Source organism: Protopterus annectens, chromosome 8.part0 (genome assembly GCF_019279795.1).
Source record: "Protopterus annectens isolate FY-2018-M chromosome 8.part0, PAN1.0, whole genome shotgun sequence".
Classification (NCBI taxonomy): Eukaryota; Metazoa; Chordata; order Ceratodontiformes; family Protopteridae; genus Protopterus; species Protopterus annectens.
The window spans coordinates 1,793,949,572-1,793,966,691 of record NC_056741.1 but is presented as its reverse complement, the minus strand read 5'-3'; the positions used below and the strand labels follow the sequence as shown (position 1 = coordinate 1,793,966,691).

At 44.5% G+C, this 17,120-nt stretch overlaps 1 protein-coding gene across 1 annotated transcript in view; it reads right to left on the bottom strand.

Moving 5' to 3' along the window:
* CNOT1 (CCR4-NOT transcription complex subunit 1) overlaps positions 1-17,120 on the bottom strand; it is a 4,219,019-nt gene that overhangs the window by 3,450,176 nt on the left and 751,723 nt on the right. The gene's annotated exons all lie outside the window — the stretch shown is intronic.

The following is a 17,120-nucleotide window of genomic DNA, read 5'->3' as shown; positions in this document are numbered from 1 at the left end:
TTCCCAGTCTGTCCATCGCTTTACTGTCTGATGTCAGGAGGGAAGAGGAAGGAATTTGCCTGGATTGCTTGCCTGGTGCTACTGCAATGACAACAGGATCTGCCATGTATGGCTTGATGAGGTACTTTACATCATCAGGGACTTTACATAACCTATCTGGTCATTTAGGGGCTGGAAGATGGGATTCTGGAGTCCTGCACACAGAAGCAAAGGCATCCAGGTAAGCTGAAATCACTGGGAATAGCAGAGAGAGAGACTCCATCTGGAGGAGCTCAAAGAACCTTTTTTGTACGTCACTCATGTGTGGCATCCCACTTGAAGTATTCTCTCATTTTGGATACGTCTCCCCCCAAGGTGACATCTTCAGGTAGGGAGTCTCCTTCCAAAGAGTTTTCAACTGGAGAACAGTACTCCAGGGTAGAGGACAGCTGAAAAGTCTGAGTGACTCAGAAAAAGAGGAGTAAGAGTCTTCCTCCTGAGTCTGAGGAAGGGGGGTGGAAGTGGCAGAAGCAGGCCTAGGGCTGAGGGCAGGCAGAGCAAGAGTATGTGGGGCTGAGGGCTATAAAGGCCTGAACCATGGACTGGGAGAAAGTTTGCCAGTCTGACTGGTCTTCTAGTGGGGTAGAAGAAAGCCTAGTTTTTTGTATTCTCTTCAAAGGAGGAGATAACTTGGAAATTGTTTGACAAGCTGAAGGTCTAAAGTCAGTCAGCATGCCTGTGGCCAATGAACCCTGCTCCGAAACCAAAGGAGGCCATCCAGTCAAGCCTTGTTCCCCATCAACATCAGCAGAGGCAGACAGTGAAACCTTCACAGACCTGCCAACTGGAGATGTTAGGTCAGCTTCCCACATGTTACCTACTGAAGTTGCCAGTTCTTCTGGACGTCCCTCAGCCCCTAGACCGGTAGCTGGCAGAATGTCCGATAAAGGCATAGCAGAAGCAGGCTTTGAAACCCTGGCCGCCTTTTTGGTGGCTCCACCTCAACGGCTGGTTCAGTATCCATGCCTACAAATTTAAGGGCTGCCAGACTGTGTAGGGTCTTGGGGACAAACGCCTGACATACTACGGGTCTCAGTCGTGGGACTGGCCTAAGAAGAAAAGGCAGAGTTCATGAGACTGTGTGGAATTTGCCAACCGCACTTATATTTTCTCTTCCTGGAAGATATCGGCTAACAAAAGCAACAGCAACCGAAGTCTAACAAAAATAAAGAAGATTCCCCCACAGAGTACTTACCTGTATCATCTTTCAAAGCAAGCAGAACAAGCAAGCAGACATTCAGCTGCTGCAGAGAGGTTCTGACGTCTGTGCATTCAGATGGCACATTTATGGCAGATTATGGCCCTGTGTGTGACGGTCCCACATCCTAATCTTCAGTACAGGAGCCGGACGTTCAGGTCGCCCGAGACATAGGATCCCACATGTGAGAATACTCTAGTATTAGAATAGGACATGCTACATTTCATGCACGTTGTTGGTCTTTTTGGCTTTTTCCGGTTAGGGGTCACCCACAGCGGAACTCCGGTCCACTGATTGGCAGTAGATTTTTAAGGTGCCGAGTTGCCAGCCCGATGCCCAACCTTCAAGCGAAGGCACGCCCATTCACGCATGTCTTTCGGAGGCCACTCAATCACAGGGAGGACATGCAGACTCCACAAAGAAGGCAGTCCAGCAGAGAATTGAACAGGAGAACCTCTTGCTGTGAAGGCAACAACGCTACCGCTGTACCACCACTGCTATGCAAGTGTACATACAAAATGAAGCAAAATATTCAAATAGGTTTAACCTGGAAATCCTCAGAGCCAAATTTTTGCATTTTAGTTTAATACTTCTCAAATAAAAAAAGTATTTTTAGAACAGTCTGCCTCCGTTTCTTCATCTATGAAGGAGCTGTACATCAAACTACCAGACAGGAAATTCAGATAAACAGGGACAATATACTGTCATCTCTCCTTATTTACATCAAAAAGCAATTAACAGCTACATCCCATGATGTAGCAGGATTTTCAATGCCATTTTCTTCCCTCTACACTTGAGACACTGACTCCACAAACACAGTTGTGTTAAGAACCAACCAAAAATGCAGTGTGTATTCTCTGTTGCTGTACTAACTCTTGAGATTCCTGCCGGCAGAAGCCAAAGGACCGACTCAGAGCATTCACACTCCTTCAAATGTCAGTGGTAAAAAAAAAGGTTGTCAGCTGACCCTTATTGTCAGGTCTCACCGCAAGGCAAAAGTTACAGGTAAGATGCCAAAAGGAAGACCTACTAAAACGCTATGTGATGGACACCAGAATGACAAAATACAGTTGTATACACTTACCATAAATGTAGATGTTAAGAGTGTATTCACTATTGGTCATTACATTTGGGTTATCTGCTTTGCAGTAGCCCTCAGTCGGGTCTGATTAAAAAAGTCCTGGGTCCTGCATCTGTTGCTGTCCCTTCTTCCATTAAGTCAGGTCGTCAGGGGGTATAAAAACATGCAGACAATGCCATTACATCAGTTTTTCTAGCCCCAAAAGTCAGGTGCCCCCTAATGGGAAGCAATTAAATCTATAAATACAAGGATATACCTCCAACAGAAAAGCAAATACACCAAATAGCTTTTCGAGCATAGTAAGCGAGAGTAGATGTATACCACAGGAAGAAAAGGGGGCTGAGGGGAGGGTAACCAGGACTGCAACAGTGAACACACTCGAACATCTACATTTATGGTAAGTGTACACAACTGTACTATGTCCTTCGTGTTTCACTGTTGCAGTAATTACATTTGAGTAGATTCCCGAAGCTAAGGTTGGGAGGAGGAATTTAAACATAATTAGGACCAGTTATAAGGCCATGTAAGACTGCAGTGGCAAAACCAGCCCTGGATTTAGAGAAAATTGGCAAATGGTAATGCTTGGTGAAAGTATGTACAGAACTCGAGGTAGCAGCTTCTAAGATGTCCCTAGTAGGGACTCCCGTGAGAAAGGCTGTAGAGGTAGATGCAGCCCTGGTTGAATGGGGTCTGATGTCCTGTGGGATAGGTTTTCCATGGTGCTTATAGCAGAAATGAATGCAGTAGACTATCCATTTTCAAATGGTTTATTATGAAATAGCTTTCCCCTCTGTTCCTGCAGCAAATGCCACCAGTAGTTTTTCAGACTTCCTTTGAGGTTTATGTCCTGTCCAAGTAGAATCTAAGCTGTCTGTGCACATCTAAAGAGTGCAGTATCCGTTCCCCTTTGTTCTGTGGGTTTGGAAAACAAAGGTAGGCAAATGAATGGACTGAAAGAGCCACAATGGATACCACCTTGGGCATGGAGGGATTAGTTCTGAGGGACATCCTGTCCGCAAGAAAGATAATGAAAGGTTCCACTGCCATAAGGGCCTGTAATTCAGACACCCTTCTTGCAGAAGTGATTGCCAAAAGGAAAGCTGTTTTCCAGGAAAGAAATCTTAAATCTGCAGTAGCAGCTGGCTCAAAGGGAGGAAGAGTGTTTCTTCAAGACAAAGTTAAGATCCCAGGCTAAAGTGGGAGCTCTCCTGGGTGGCCTTAGATTTTTGGTCCCTCTGAGGAACTGCTTGAGCAGTGGGTGAGAGAGGAGGGGAAGTTCTGTGCTATAATGAGCTGAAATAGACGAGGCATGAATTTTGATGGAGGAAAACTGCAAGCCCTTATGAAGCATCTCAGTTAAGTATTGTAGAATCTGAGGTAAATTGGGCACTGCTGCGTTCATTCCTTGAGAATGGTTCCAAGCAAAGAATCTTTCATTTTGCAGCATAAGATTTTCTAGTACTAGGCCTCCTTGCCTCTAAACTGATATCCATCACTGACTTACTGAGGGATGGTACAGGAAAACTTAGGTAATTAGCTAGGCTGCTAGGTTCAGGGTTTGCAGCTGAGGGTGCAGAATCATGTTCTCCTGCTGAGACAACAGGAAAGGAGGTCTGAGGCAGGTGCCATGGAGGAAAGCATGACACTACACAAGACTGGGCACCAGAGTTGGCGAGGCCAGTCTGCTGCAATTAAAATAGTCCTTGGCTCGTCTCGTTTAATATTTAGTAGTACCTTAGAGAGCAGAGGCAGAGAAGGAAAGGAATAAACGGATAGGTTTTTCCAGCTGAAGGATAGAGCATTCACTTTCCAAGATTGCTTGTGGGGAATCATTGTGCAAAATTTGTCTAGTTGATGGTTCTGTGGGAAGGCAAACAGGTCTATATCTGGACTCCCCCATTTGCTTGTCTACATGTTGAAAATCCTTGGTTCCAGTTTCCATTCGTATGGGTCCATGAGGTTTCTGCTTAGTCCATCTGCCACTGTATTTAGTTTTCCCAGCAGGAATTGAGCTTGCAGATTCACTTGGTAGCTCAAGACTGCATTCCACAATGCCATGGCTAGTCTGCAGAAGGGGTAAAAATGTGCACCCCCTGCTTGTTTATGTACCACATGACAGTGGTTTTGTCTGTCTTTGCCATTAGTTGTCCTGGAAGAATGTGGTCTTTGAAGGTTGTCTGGGCATTCTGTACAGCTAACATTTCCTTTTGATTTATGTGCAGGTGCATTTGATTTGGGTTCCATTTGCCCTAAATGCACTTCCCTGCCATAGCCCCCAATGTATAGTTTGATGTGTCTGTTAAGAATGGTTTGGCAGGGGGTAATGTGAATGGTAGCAGTCCTCTGCCCACAAAAGGAACTCTGGGCGTAGGCAAGGTATGATAGGAATCCTTGCTTCCAGATCCTGTGAATGTTGACACCATAGGCTTTTGAGATGCCATTGTAGTTTCCTCATATGCAGCCTTGCATATGGAATTAGAATGCATGAGGCCATGAACCCCAAGGCTTGCAGTATTTGCCTTGCAGATTACCTGGGTTTTTGTGGCCAGTTGTTTGAAGTACGCTGTCAAGTGTATCCGTTTCTCTGGCGTGAGGAAAGCCATCTGGGAAGTTGTATTCAAGCTTGCTCCCAGGAATATAATTTGTTGACAGGGTACCAAGTGGGATTTCTTTTCGTTTATGGTGAACCCCAGACAAGTCAGTACCCTTTGAACAAAGGCCAGATGACTGAAAAGAATGTCCTTGCTTTCTGCCTGAATTAGACAATTGTCCAGGTATGGGTATATTTGAACATTTCTTTGCCTGCAAAATGCAATGACTGGAGCTAGGTATTTTGTGAATATCCTGGGAGCAGTAGATAAGCCAAAGGGCAGTGCAGGGAACTGATGGTGCATGTAGCCTCTGCTCTGAAGCATAGGTATCTCCTGCAAGACTCCCTGATAGGGATGTGCAGGTATGCTTCTTTTAAGTCCAGTGCTGCCAACCATGCATCCTTTCCTAGCACAGGAAGCAACTGGTGAAGAGTCAGCATTTTGAAACAGAAAGGTGTTTAGAATGGAAAGGTCCAGGATAGGACGCCATGAATTGCCTTTTCTGGGTACCAGGAAAAGTCTCATAGAAAACCTTGTCCCTTTTCCTCTTCTGGTACCAATTGAATAGCCCCCATGTTTATGAGAGAGTACCTGATTTTGGGCCTCTGCCCTCTGATTTGGGGGTAGATCTGGACACCCGCTTGGTGTTGGTAACGCGTGGAAATGAAATCTGTATCCTTGGGACACTATTTAGAACCCATTTGCCCTGGGTAATGAGTTCCCTGTTTTTGGCCTGCAGACCAATCTCTCCGCCTAAAGGAGCATTCAGTTGGGAAGTGCTTGGAAGTCTTAAAAGCAAGTCACTGAGACGGTTTTCCATAGGGGGGAGTTCTGCTGCTCCCAGGCTTGGGTGCGGAAACCCCCCACTGCCTAGTCTTGTGCGTCCTTTGGGACTGAAACCTGGGGTTTCTGCTGTCTGGGTTTGGCTTGAGAAGACCTGGAAGGGGCTGGAAAGGACCAATTGTTAGAGGGCCAGTGCCTACTAAATGTAGGTGGCTGAACTTGTAAGAAATCTTTAACAGTTTGCATAGATTTAGCTTTATCTTCCATCTTTTTAAGAACTTCCTCTGCCCCGTTGCCAAACAGGCAGTCCTGATTTAAGGGAGCATCCAACAATTTAGCTTTAACATGATCAGGCAAAGAATGCTGCTTAAGCCAAGCATGCCTTCTGAATACAGATTCAGTCACAGCAGCCCTGCAAGAGGCCTCTGAATCAAATCCATATTGCAAAGTATGTTATCCAACCTGTTCAGCAGAATGCATTAAATCTTGTAATTCTTTATTTTCAGCACAGTCAGGCATTAACATCATTTTCTGTTTAAGCAATCCAATAACATGTTGCTGATACTTTAACATAAGAAACTGGCAGTTTAAAGCTCTAATGGCCAAGGGTGCAGAAATGTAAACTTTCTTACCCTATCTATCCAGCACCCTGGAGTCTCTATCAGAGGGGGTAGGGTTTTTAGCAGTAGAAGCCTTAATGCCCTTGGGTCCCAGTGAAACAGCCTCTGGATCCACAATAGGATTTTTAAAAAGGAACTTGTGAGAATCGGGAACTCTAATATCGGTCAGGTTTTCGGTCAGGTTTTCTGGGAGCAGGAGGCAAAGAATCCAGGGCCAAACTAGATTCTGAAAAGGCATCAACAATGTCTAGTACAGGAGGTATAGCTAAAGGCCTAAGCTGAGGCAGGAGTAAGAAATCGCTAAGCCTCTTTTTAGAATCAGAAAAATCCTGGCTTTCTCAGTGGAAATGCTCCCTTAGAGTATGTAAGGTTTCACAGAAAGAAAAATCCTCTGGAGGAGAAGCCAAGGGAATAGAGTCCTCTGCATCAGAATCCTCATAAGTATATTAGGGCATATCCAGTTCATCAGAAGAATCGGAAAAATCAGAATCCTGATCAGAAGATTCCTAAACAACTTCAGTCCTAGGTCTCTTAGAAGGGGGGGTTGGCTTCCCCTGTTTAGAGTTATAAGATCTTCAGCCATTCTTGTTTGTTTTTTAGGCATAGAGGCCTGAGCATGCGGCCTGGGCATCAGTTTCTTACACATGGTTCAAGATTTTGGCCTAAATGAAGGAGGTGTCTGATTAATATGCAAGTCTGTAGGCCTGAATACACCCACAGAAGCCGGTGCCTGCAGTGTCTCCAGACCCATCCAAGGTAGAAACATCAGCAGGTTCCACAGTTGAAGCATCTCGCGGCATACCAGACTCCGAATGGGTCTCAGTAGAGGCCTGCGAGTCAGACGTAGCGGGTATCAGGGGCTGCGAAAGCACCTCAATGAGTAACCAGTGAACTGCTGACTGGCTTAGGAGAAGCGTAGTCAGCAGCTGTGGACCTCGGTAGACCGTCTGTCTTTATCTTTGCGTTTTTTTGGAATCCCGGTAGTCAGAAGGCTGACATTTCTGGATAAACCAAGAACCGAAATATTTAGAAGCAAAAATATACAGACGACGGATAATGCACTGTTTAAATAAAGCACAAAACCGACAGCAAGGCACGTTTGCTTTCCACAAGTAATGCAATTATTAACTTTCACTGACATCAGTAAGGAGCAAGAAAAAGTTTCCCCAACAGGGTGCTTAGCTTTAGTTTAAGACTTTGGTTCTGAAACTCGAAAAAGAAAATTTCAGGAGTCGGCCGATCACCACTTGTGAACTGCTTCGGGCACCGCTCAGCAAGAAAGAAAGACTGATATAATGGCGTCAGCTGCATGTTTTATACCCCTGACGTCATGGAAGAAGGGGCAGCAACTGACGCAGGACCCAAGACTTTGTTAATCAGGCCGACAGAGCTACTGTAAAGCAGATAACCCAAATGTAATGACTGCAACAGTGAAACACAAAGAACATGGATGTATTTAAAGGATACCTACTCCAACCCCAAGATAATAGGCAACAGATGTGGGATGGAGGGTAGAAATTAGTACTGCAAAATGAATCTGCCTGATCTACAATTAAGTTGCTAACACAACTGAATAGTCTTTGTAATTAACTGATGCAGTACTGACCCCAAGAGATAAACAAGAGGGATAACTGCCCTAGAAAGGGAAAAGGGGACACTACATCCTGCAGGATGGCAGACAGCCAGACGCGGTCCTGGCCCCTAAATCAAGGTTTGGTAAAAATATGGACAGACCAGGTAAAGTCTCCTAAATGGGCCCAGTAGTGACACCCCCACCAAAGGATGTGATGCTACCAGTAGCCCTACTAGAATAAGCTCTTCTCAGAATTTGCTTCACATGGTGCAGGTAAAAGTTACAGTTGGCAATCCAATTAAAGATTAAAACACTTACCTTACTGTGACTTTGCAAACATTACAACAAAAAGCTGGTCTGACTAACTTCTGCCAGGTGGAAAAACAGGTACCTGTGCATATCAAGGGAATGAAACTGTTTTCAGAGGAGAGAAAGAACAATGGGAGACGAACAGACAGGTTTAAGGAGGGTTCTCTATATCCACTTTAGGCATAAAGAGGAAAATTCTAACAGTGGGGTAAACCTACCCTTATAGAAAACAAGGGAAGATTCTCTAAACACAAGTTCAGAGATCCATTTAGCTGTAGAAAACCCGTGTTGGTAATTGGGAGAAAGTACAGTTGTGTACACCTACCATAAATGTAGATGTTCGAGTGTCTTCACTGTTGCAGTCATAACTGTAAGGTGCTCCTGCCGGCAGGCAGCCTGAGGTCGGCCAGAATTCCAAAGTCTGGGTCCGGCGTCGGCTGTACCAGCAAGTACCCTGACGTCAGAACGTAGAGGTATAAAGCTGACAGCAGACGCCATCTTCTCCAGCCTTTCTTGCCCCAGATGTCAGAAACCCACAACAAAGAAACCAAAAGGTGTCCAAATAGAAACACAAATACACCACAAAGGAAATGGAAGAGAGACCAAGTGAAAAATAGAGGGGATTGGTGGGAGGGAAACACCGAATGCAACAGTGAAGACACTAACATCTACATTTATGGTAGGTGTACACAACTGTACTATGTTCTTCCTGTTTCACTGTTGCAGTCATAACTGTAGGCTAGAATCCCAAAGCTGTGAATGAGGGAGGAGGTTATGCAGAAGGGGCAGCTAGAAAGCCCTGCAAAACAGCAGAGGCAAAGCCTGTCCTAGACTTAGAATACAAAGGGAGATTATAGTGCTTAATAAAAAGTATGCACTAAGTGGCAGCTTCCAGAATGTCCTTGGTAGGAACTCCTCTGAGAAAAGCTGCTGAAGTGGCAGCTGCTCTAGTAGAAAGACTTCTAACAATACCTGGAATCTGTTTCCCATGGTGAGAGTAACAAAACCTTATTCCATGAACAATCCATTTGGAAATAGTTTGTTTAGAAATAGCCTTACCTAGAGAACTGGAGGCATAAGAGATAAGCAATTGATCAGATTTCCTGAAATCTTTAGTTTTGTCCAGGTAAAATCGTAGTTGTCTGTGTACGTCCAATGAATGTAAGATCCTTTCCCCTTTATTTTGAGGATTTGGAAAGAAGATAGGAAGGTGAATAGTCTGATTTAGAGCCACTTTTGAAATCACCTTAGGCATAAATGTAGGATTGGTCCTCAAGGAAACTCTGTCTTGGTGGAAGATAAGATATGGTTCCACAGCCATGAGAGCTTGTAACTCTGAAACCCTTCTAGCAGAAGTCAATGCTAAGATAGCCGTTTTCCAGGATAAGAACTTGATATCTGAAGCAGCAGCAGGCTCAAAAGGAGGCAAAGTAAGTTTCTCCAAGACATAATTAAGATCCCAAGCAGGAACAGGAGGAGTTCTGGGAGGTCTTAAATTCCTAGCTCCTCTCAAAAATTCTCTCACCAGCTGGTGAGAAAAAATGGGAGGATCAGTGTTGAAATGAGCCGAGATAGCAGAAGCATGGATTTTTATGGAGGAAAAGGAGAGGCCTTTAAGCAAAAGGCCTGAGAGGTAAAGTAAAATGGAAGAAATATCAGGCAAAAGAGGATCTGAACCTCGATCCTGCATCCAAATACAAAATTTTTCCCATTTAGAAGCATAAGATTTTCTAGTGCTAGGCCGCCTAGCTTCTAAAATAACATCCAAAACTTGTTTGGGAAGAGAAGGAATCAAAGGCCCTTGTAGAGCCAAGCTGCCAGGCATAGAGTCTTGATTTGAGAGTGCAGCATCTGACCCTGATGCTGGGACAGAAGAGAAGGTATCAGAGGTAGAATCCATGGAGGTTCCAAGAATAGGTGTTTCAAAGTTGGATACCAAAACTGCCTTGGCCAATTTGGAGCTATCAGAATGATAATCTTTGGTTTGTCCTGTTTTATTTTCAGTAACACCCGAGGCAGAAGAGGAAGAGGAGGGAAGGCATATCCCGAAAGATTCCTCCAGCTGAATGACAGGGCATCCACTTTCCACGCTGTTTTGTGGGAGGACCTGGTGCAAAAAAGAGGCAACTGAAGATTGAGATGGAATGCAAACAGATCTGAGGACAACCCCAAACTGCAGTAATCCTGCTGAACAAGTTGGGGTCCAGCATCAATTCGTGAGGATCAGACAGGTTTCTGCTTAGGCTGTCTGCTAAGAGGTTCTGTTTTCCTGGAATGAATTGAGCTTGAAGATGCAGATTCAGATTTAGAGCTGTGTCCCATAAACTCATGGTTAGTCTGCAGAGGGGGTAAGAGTGAGAGCCCCATTGCTTGTTTATGTATCACATGACTGTGGTGTTGTCTGTACGAATCAGAAGAGGACCTGGATGTAAAAGATTCTGGAAGGCTAGAAGAGCATTTTGGACTGCCAACATTTCCTTCAAGTTGATGTGTCAGGGAAGATGCTTCTTTGTCCAAGAGCCTTGCTGGCAAATGTCTAGAAAATGAGCTCCCCAAGCATAATCCGAAGCGTCCGTGGTTATGATCTGAGAAGGTTGAGGCAGACGAAAAGGGTTCCCATCGTTTAAAGCACAAGCCCTGGACCACCAAAGGAATTCTTTTTGGAGGCAGGGAATCAGAGGAATTGTTGTGTCCAGACTGTGGTAATGCTGTGACCATACACTCTTTAGGTACCATTGAAGTTCTCATATGAAGCCTTGCATTTGGAATCAACAGGATGCAAGAAGCCATGTAGCCCAATGCCTGCAGGAATTTCCTTGCAGTGAGCTGAGTTAAAGTAGCCAAGGTCTTGAAAATTGAGGCCAGTTGTAATTGTTTTTCTTGAGTGAGGAAGGCCCTTTGCGAGCTTGTGTTTAGAAGAGCTCCTAAAAAAATCATTTGCTGAGAGGGGATCAGATGTGACTTTTTTGTGTTCACTGAAAAACCCAGAAGGAGTAGACGTTGAACAAACTGCAGGTGCTGAAGTAGAAAGTTCTTGCTGTCCGCCTGAATAAGGCAGTCGTCCAGATAGGGGTAAATTTGAATCCCTTGGAGTCTGCAATAAGCTACTACTGGAGCCAGGCACTTGGTAAAGACTCTGGGCGCAGTAGATAAGCCAAAGGGCAGTACAGAGAATTGAAAATGCCTCGAACCTGCCTTGAATCTGAGGTATTTTCTGCGTTCCTGCCTGATGGGGATGTGTAAGTAGGCTTCCTTTAAGTCCAATGTCACCATCCAAGCATCCTGGGAGAGCATTGGAAGAAGTTGTTGTAGAGTAAGCATCTTGAATTTTGGAATTTCCAGATAGGTGTTCAATACTGAAAGGTCCAGAATAGGTCTCCATGAGTTTTATTTTCGTGGGACCAGAAATAGTCTTGAGTAAAAACCTTTTCCCATTTCTGAAAGTGGAACAGGTTCTATAGCTCTCATGGCCAATAAAGCGTCCACTTGATTTAAGGCCTCTGACCATTGATATTTTGGCAGATCTGGCCAACCGAAAGACCTTGGTAGAGTATGAAAGTGGAACTTGTAACCTCTTAAAATCACGTCTAAAACCCATTTGTCTTGGGTAATATGTGTCCGATTTTGGTAGAAAAGAAAGTTTTCCTCCGAGAGGGGCTTCCAGGCAAGGAGGACCTGTAGCCCAACAGAGGGAGTCATTGGGTCTGCTTCCTTTGTGATTGAGATCTGTCTTCTCCCCTTCTAGGGGATGAAGCAGACCATTGTCTGGACCTGTAAGAGGCCTGAGCCCGACCTCTGGAGCGTCTATATCTTCCCTTTGAGGCCTGTCAGATGTGGGAAAAGACCAATTTTTGGAGGGCCAATTTCTGGAAAATCTAGGAGGCTGAACTTGTAAGAAATCTAACAGTCTGCATAGATTTCGCTTTATCTTCCCATCTTTTTAATAACCTCCTCAGCCTTAGACCCAAACAAAACATCATGCTGAACAGGGGCATCTAACAATTTAGCCTTAACCTGCTCAGGTAAATTCTGCTCTCGAAGCCAAGCATATCTCCTGATTACAGTACCAGAGGCTGCGGCCCTGCAAGAAGCCTCCAAGGCATCAAAACCACAATGTAAACTATGTTTGCTAACTTGTTCAGTTGCATGCAATACATCCTGTAATTCCTTATCCTCTGCACATGCAGGAAAAGTAGAACGTTTTTGCTTTAAAACAGACAAAAGAAATTGCTGATACTTGAACATATGAAACTGGCAATTTAAAGCCCTAATAGAAAGAGTAGCAGAAGTATACACCTTTTTGCCCCATCTGTCCAAGGCACGAGAATCCTTTTCAGAGGGAATAGGATTTTTAGATGAAGCAGCCTTAGCAGCCTTGGAACCCTACAAAATAGTTTCAGGATCTGCAGAAGGGTTCTTATACAAAAATTGATGGGAATCAGGGACCCTGTAAAATCTATCCGGCTTAGAAGGAGCAGGCGGAAAGGAATCAGGATTCAGGTTAGCTTCAGGGAAAGCATCATCTACAATATCAAGAACAGGAGGAATAGCCAAAGGCCTGTGTTGAGGGAGAAGGAGAAACTCCCTAAGTCTCTTCTTAGTAGCAGAATAATCCTGACCTTCCCAATGAAAATGCTCTCTCATCTCATGCAAAGTCTCCCCAAAAGAAAAATCTTCAGGGGGAGAAGCAGAGGGAATAGAATCCTCTGCATCAGAATCCTCATAGGGAGGAAACGAGTAATCCTAGTCAGAGGAAGAGACTGAAGACACAGAAGCCTGATCAGAGGAATCCAAAGGAATATCCTGCCTAGGCCTTTTTTTCAGGAGGAGGGTGAGAGCCTCTAATCATAGTAAGCAAATCTTCAGCCATTCTTAATTGCTTCTGGGTCTTGGGAGCTGAATCCGAAGAAGCTTGAGAAGAAACCCTTGGCTTAACAGGGATCTTTGACTTTGTCTTTGTAGTAATAGTGATATGAGAAGGCCTGAAAACCCCCTCAGAAGCCGGTACCTGCACAGCAGTTCCGGACCCATCTGAAGGAGCGACGTCCAAAGGTCCTGCAACAGCTAAAGTACTAGGCCTAGTTGGCTCTCCATGGGAGTCCGTGTCGGCCATCGGTTCCAAAGTGGCTGACGACAGGGGCTGCAAAAGCGCCTCACTGACGACAGCCGAACCTGAAGCTGGCTCCGGCTGCAAAGTATCCTGTTTGGACCTCGGAGGCCTATCCTTGTCCTTGCGTTTCTTGTGAATTCCGGTTGTCGGTAAAGTATCCGACGACATCCTATAATTGAACAGTCTACCGAAATAATTCAAGGCCCAATCGTATCTACGCTTAATCGTGCGAGAATTAAACCTGGCACAAAACCGACAGCAAGAAACGTCGTGATCAGGGCCCAAGCAAGGAAGACAGTAAGAGTGGAAATCTTTATGAGGTATTTGTTTTCCACACGATATACAATTCTTAACTTTTTCTGACATCGGAGGAGCAAGAAAAAAGTTTCCCCAATGGGGTACTTAGCTTGAGAAGAGAAGACGACGACTTCGGACCGAAGACAATCAAAGCACGTTGTCCGGAATCTGCCAACCAACAACTTGCGAGCTGCTTTCCACCGCACGGCAAGAAAGACTGGAGAAGATGGTGTCGGCTGTCAGCTTTATACCTCTACGTTCTGATGTCAGGGTACGTGCTGGTACAGCCGACGCCGGACCCAGACTTTGGAATTCTGGCCGACCTCGGGCTGCCTGCCGGCAGGAGCACCCTACAGTTATGACTGCAACAGTGAAACATGAAGAACATCAACTTTGTGGAGGTGGAAAATATGTTTCAATGTGTGGAAAGGGTTAACTTCTCAAAGAGAATAAAAAATTCCAGTGTGGTAAAATTCCATTTTGTAAGGTCTCGGATGAAGATCCTGTTTCAGGAATAATTTCCTAAGCAACTTTAAAGGGGGGGGGGGGAGTAATGGCAAACAAACCAATATGGCCCTAGATGTGTAGCGTGGAAAAAATCAAAGGATAAGTGTGCTTTACAGGAAGTCTTAAGCAGGCAAGGACCACGGACACCTACGCAGAGATATGGATCTCATCAGTAGTGAAGCCCCCAATGGGAGAATATTTTCCACTTAGCTACATATAATCTTTTAGTGCAGGATTTAACTTGTCTCCTGGAAGTGACAACTGTTAAGTCCACAGTTGGCCACAAAGTAAGCAAGTTAAGGAAAATCACTGACACCCCCCCCCCAATTCTGTGGATAGGTCTGCCTGCTGAGACAGCAATAGCAGCTCCTCCCTTTCAAGGTTTAAAATGAGAACAGATGCTGACCTTAAACATAGGGATGCTACTAGAATCAGCCTCGCCTACCTGCTCTTTTTAGATACGGTGTAGGGGGGGGGTGCATACAGAAATATTTCTGCCACAAAATGAATCTACCTGTCCTCTTTCCTGGATATCCTGGTGTAACATTTCCTAAGCTATCTTTTCTGGAGAAGCAAGGTCTAAATCCAGCAAATCCCATTTGTGGACCAGATCAAATGCTTGTCTCTAGCACCCACTTGCTGTGATCTAATGCCACCCTGCCAAGCTGTCATCCCTACCTCTGCAACCCAACTGCCAAACATGCTTGGCAACTTGCAGTTTATGTAGGACAGAGTTACTCTCTTCTTTAGGTTTCTGTCTGTCCTGATGAAGTCAGAGCCCTGTTGTCAAATGTCTTTAAATGTTCTGATCGTTTGGATGACTACCATCACTTCTTTCCAAAAGACCTTGTCCTACATGGGTTCCACGAGGTGGGACAGACTTCAGTGGTCAAAAACAATAGTCTGAGACTCGTCCTAGTTTTGCAAATAATCCAATTCTTCAGATGTTCTCCATCCACTAGGTAATATTCCTTGAGGAAGGGAGCAGGGGAATACTGGGTTGGAAGCAATGTAACTGTTTGTGCCACCTGTTTTTGACAAAGCTCTGGTGACGTTGCATGCATGCATGGACATTACAATGCTACCAGTACGCAGGACAGCATATATTCCCAGCAATTTGAGAAATTCTATGACTGGGAGAGTGAAGCTGGCCACCCTGCTTAAAACTTGGGGAAGTAGCAGGACATTGTTTGGAGAGGAGTGGCCCCTGATTCTACACGTCTAGAACCATCCCCAGAAGGTCAACTTGTTAGGATGACCTGTGACTTTCGGACAACCAGAGAGTCACTAGGACCTCCCCCAGATTGAAAGGGCTATGAAGAGGCCTGAATAAGGCAGATGGCCAGGTATTGACCACTGGACATCCTATGTTATCCAAGATACAAGTGCTGGAGTCCGGCACCGAGTCACTTGGATGCAGCAGACAAGACAAAGAATGCAAACTGGAAAGGAAAACTGGTCTCAGACCATAGACTTTACTGCTCCCCACCGCTGTGGGAATGTGTTAAATAGGTATCCTTCAGATCAAACATTACCACTCGGTTAAGAGGTTCTGCAGAGTCAACACCCCAAATTTTGCAACTACTAAATACCTGTTCAGTATTGACAAATACCAGAATAGTAAATGTCATACTGATCACTTAAGTATTCCAAAAATATGGGTTATATTGCCAAACAATATGAACATCAGGCATTGGTACCAAAACCTTCCATACATTATTGTCCATGCGACAAAGACCAAGGGTTTAAGGGTACATAATCTGACAAGAGCATAAATCCTCATACAGCCTCTGAGTCAGTAAGTCTGATGGGCAAAACCTGGTCAGCTAAGACAGGAGCAGTAGAAAAGGATACCCCTTCAGTACATGAGTAAAAGGAGTAGCAGCATCAGAAAAAGGGGGAAGGCAGGGAGAAAATGAATACAGCAACAGTGAACAATAAAACATCTACAGTTATGTTAAGTTCTTAACTGTACTGCTTTCTTACTTGGATCACTGTTGCAGTATTCCTAAAATATGGGTGACTACCAACACTTCAGAGGTGTGATGAGTGGATGGGGAAGACAGGAGAATGCTCCGGTAATCCAGAGACTTTCGAAGATGGATCTGGATCTAAAAATGCATCCACTAAGTAATATTTGGTGAATGTATGTCAAACGGACCAAGTAGCTGCTTCTAAAAATTGTTCTAGCGCAGTGGCCTCTTCTGGATCCTTTTACAAGGGGGTTGACTGTAGAAGAATGACCCTTTGCTGGGGGACAGTATTTGCCATGGACAAGTGTAACAAAAAGGAAATGGATTTCCATATCCAGTTAGCAAGTCTACTTTAAAATTGGTTTATCTAATTTGGAGACATGGAGACAGAAAACTGAACCAATTTTAAAAAACTTTCCCTGGTCTTATCCTGGTAGACTCCACTGTCTATGCACATCCAAGAAACGTAGAATTTTCTGCTTTGTTTTGTAGGTAAGGGAAGGCAGACTTATGGCCTTATTGAGGGGACAAGTTAATTTACTACTTTGGCATGAAGACAAATTGGCCCTTAAACACTGACCTTATATAAAAGGAAGGGGAAGTTGCCATAAGGCCCTGACATTTGGAAACTCACGTGGCAGAGGTGAAAGCTACAAGCTGAATTTTCCAAGTACAAAATTTGAGAGAGAGATGCAGCTGGTTAGAAGCGAGAGTTTCACTAGCCAAAATTTAGGTCATAAATAGGAGAGATGGCTTTCCTCTGATGTTTTAGGCGGAGAACCACAGCTTTAAGAACAGTTACCTCTAGTATGGCAACAAGCAATGGGTCCAGAGGTATGCAGGCAGATATGTCCGAAAGGTTAACCCCTAAGAGTATACTAGTCACAAATCCCAGAAATGACAGGATCATTTTGGTATTGTACTAAAAAGTGTCCCAATATTTTTGGTAGATACCATATAACAAATCTTTTCTATTTTTCTAGCGAAAATTTCTTGTAGCATGTTTTCTTGCTTCCTGCAGAACCTTAAACACCTCCTC